The sequence below is a fragment of the Typha latifolia genome, chromosome 4 (assembly GCF_019914945.1).
Source record: "Typha latifolia isolate L0001 chromosome 4, TyphaL0001v2, whole genome shotgun sequence".
NCBI lineage: Eukaryota > Viridiplantae > Streptophyta > Magnoliopsida > Poales > Typhaceae > Typha > Typha latifolia.
In genome coordinates, this window is record NC_133089.1 from 7,853,582 (window position 1) to 7,857,347 (window position 3,766).

A 3,766-nucleotide genomic window follows, 5' to 3' on the forward strand; every position below is an offset into this window, starting at 1 on the left:
TGCAGGATAATAATTATATATTGTTTGCCAAAGAAATTTCCAGTAATGTAATGAGATATTAAACGTCATCGATGCACGTGTTCAAATATCCCCGAGTAAGCAAAATTAGCCAAATGGCCCTATCTCGTTAGTCTGCATAAGATGTCATTAACCCTTTAGTGTATTTATTTATATATGAGATATTATTAAATTTATAATTGTAACATTTGTTATGCCTAAATTATTAAATGTTAATATTTTATTTTAAGTAATTAATGTATTTTAGTTATATGTAGACCTTTAATCAATTGAATCTTATTTAATCACTAAAAATGGTCAAATTTGGGCTCAAACCAGAATTAGGCTTAGTCATTACTAACCAACTGAATCTACCTCTCATTTTTCAAGTCATGCTTAAGTTAAACCATGTTCTACTAATCACTTTCTTCCTTATCTAAATTAGAATGAGTCAAAAAAATTTCTTTTTTTTATCAAGTAATAAATTTTCAGCAATCAAATCTCTATCAAGTTATAGAATTTTAGTAAGAAATCTTCACCTAATGTAGTAAATTTTCATCTCCAATTGAGGTAAAATTTTAGCAATAATTACAGCAGTAAATAAATTTCAAATTTCTATTTGAATAGCAATTCCAGCCAAGAAATTACCTACCTAATGCAGTAGATTTCTAACATATTTAGCAGATTTTAAACACAATCACAGCAGATTTCCAGCCAATTTGGAGCATATTTTCATGCTCCAAGAAGTCTATAAATAGAGGGGTTGAGAGGTAGAGAAAAATGTCTCTTCTTGTGTATTTTCTGTTAAGTTTTTCTTTTGAGAAGTTGTAGTTTAAAATTCAGCATTTAAACTTGCAATTGTTTCAATTCAATCGGCAACAATAGAGCACATTTGAAGAAATTTCAATATCTGTAACTCAGCAAAGTTCATATTCTAATCTTCTTTTAGCGTAATCTCTTATTTTTGAATTTGGATTTTGTTTTTGAAAGAAGTATTTTACAACTCTCTAGTGCTAAATCTCATGTTGATTTTTATTCAAGTTGTGTTATTAACTACTAAAATGAATTTCTAATTTTCTTAAGGTTGATGATGCTTGTTGAGAACATATTTCTTTTATTCTAAATCTCTTATGTATTCTTAATTGCTAAATAGGTTCTTCCTTCTTCTACTTTAAATTTGTTGTTTAGAATTTAAATATTAGTTGTTTTTCTTAAAAAGGATACATCTAATGATTTAAAATTCTTACTCCATATTTTTTAAAAATAAAGGAAGAACGTAATTTTTATTAAAATTGAATTGTTCATTCAAAGATAATCTTCCGATCCATTAGTGATTGATTTCTTGGTGAATCGTAGAAAAAGAAGAGATTTATATTATCTAATAGAAATGTGTTATCTACAAGTGGATTCCAAGACCTCATTTCTCACACTTAATTAAAAGAAATTTGCGAGAATGTTTTCTTTCTCCATAAATCTCCTAAACCCATTTTTTAACTAGGTTAAAATTATTTTTAAGATTTTCAAACACTTCAATTTTTCAAACAAGTCCTCGTGGGATCGATACCTTGCTTGCTAATCTACTCCATAGATTCGTGCACTTGCGAATGTTACTTAATTTATCACAACAAGTTTTTGGCGCCGTTGCCGGGGACTTATGTTGAAAACTATTTTGAAAATTTAAAATTAATTTTTCTATTTGTTGTTTAAAATTTTTTTAAAAAAATTAGAAAAAAATTTAAAAAAATCTAAATTTTGTTCTTGTTTTGAATTATTCTACAGAAACAAAGAACGATAGAGGATTGTGTTTCAAGAAAAGAAAATTGCTTAAAAATCACTCCTAGCGCAGTAATTGCTAACCGATGGGCTTGATTGGAAGGTTTGAATTTTTTTAACCCTACCCACAAATCTCCTGTTAGTGGTTCTGAACTGATTCTTTGTGATTATTTGTGGATTCATATTTGCATAAAATATTTAGTAAGGGCACAAACCTCACCAAGATAAGGAGTGGATTTAATCACCATATTCTTGCCCACTTAAGTTAATCATCCCCTTTCATTTTAAAACCCACGCCAAACATCTAACTTAAAATCAAGTAGACGTCGGCCAAAGGATTTCACATAGCTCATAGGAACCTCTCGGAAAGATTTATCTTTTGTTAAGCCCAATGAGCTCCTTCCAAATTACAATGTCAAGGTAATTTCTGTAAAAAAGGAGAGCCGTACTGAGGCGTCTAAGGGAACTAGTATTCTGAAGAGGCCAACGCCCACTAGTATTCCTATGAACTTACCTGGTTGTGTATTAGTTGACCTTAAATAGTAATCATGCAGCTTACTCTGAAAGGGAGTAGGAGCTCTCTAATTAGAAGAGAAGTGATTCTCTACAAGATTAGAATTGAAAAAAAAATTGCTTACTCTCATATTATACTTTAGAAACAAAAACTATTTACTGTAATTTGCTTGGTAAGATTTCTGTTTGTGAAGCCTTATTAAAAACTTAGAAATTAGTTGGGTTCGTGATAATTCAGGTCGGCTTGCTAGGGAAGAAATGACTGAAAATCATCAATCGGTTCATGATGATACTATAATTTTACAAGAGTGATTTGCCCCTAATGGAACCCAACCTTCAAAATGCATTGTGTTACCTAACACTAATGCAACTCATTTTGAATTAAAAACCGCCATCCTTGAATTGCTTCCTACCTTTTATGGTAAGGAAAATGAGAATCCATACTCTCATGTTGATGAATTCTTGGATATTTGTTCAACATTCAAATTTCAAAACTTTTCTGATAAATCTGTTAGGCTAAGGCTCTTTCCTTTTTCATTGAAAGACCAAGCATGAGCTTGGTTGAATCACTTAGAGCCTAACTCAATGATGACTTGGAGAGATTTGAACTATAAATTTGTGCCCAAATTTTATCCTATGCCTAGAACAAACCAATATAGATTGGCCATCTCCAGTTTCAAGCAGAAAGAGGAAGAGAAATTTCATGAGTCATGGGAAAGATTTAAGGATCTTCAAATTAAGTGATCTCATCACAATTTTGAAAAATAGTGGTTAGTCCAGTATTTCTACAATGATCTAATCGACACAAATCGTAATCTGGTTGAGTCCATGAGCGGTGGGTCATTCATGGCTAAGAGCACACCTGAAGCTTGGGCTTTTTTTTGAAAGAATAGCTGAAAAATTCGAACAATAGAATTTTAGTACTAAAAGTCGAAGGACGTCATAGTCTAAGAGAGGAATATATGAAGTTCAACCTGATGTGAGTATGAATGCATGACTTGATAGTTTGTCTAGGAAAGTTGATGCCCTTGTGTTAAGTCAAACTATGAAACCTATAAATCAGGTGCAATCTAAAGTTTGTAGTGTTTGTGCCAGTCCCATGCACACTACAATGGTTTGCCCTTCTTTAGGGTATTAAGATGGGTTTAATGAACAAGTGAATGCCCTAAATCAATTTAGAAAGCCATTCAGTAGTCCTTACTTTGAAACATACAATCCAAATTGGTGAAATCACCCCAATTTTTTTTTGGAGGTCACAGCATCCTCAAATAAACCAACGAGACCTCCAGGATTTAACCAATTTCGTCCTCCTACTCAACCTGTCTCTTATGCCCCTCCTCTTAATCAATCAGTTATAGTACCTCAGCAACAACCATCCAACTTAGAAGCAATGATAGAAAAATTTATCACTAGAACTAATGCTAATTTGCAAAGAATAGAAGCTACCAATATACAAAATTCTCAAGTCATTTCTCAGCTTCAA

At 31.7% G+C, this 3,766-nt stretch overlaps 1 non-coding gene across 1 annotated transcript; it reads right to left on the bottom strand.

Moving 5' to 3' along the window:
- Positions 1-2,934: 2,934 nt before the first annotated feature.
- LOC140787834 (small nucleolar RNA R71) lies at positions 2,935-3,041 on the bottom strand. Its single transcript, XR_012108905.1, has one exon. It is a non-coding gene; the product is annotated as a small nucleolar RNA R71 (small nucleolar RNA).
- Between the last annotated feature and the right edge of the window lie 725 nt (positions 3,042-3,766).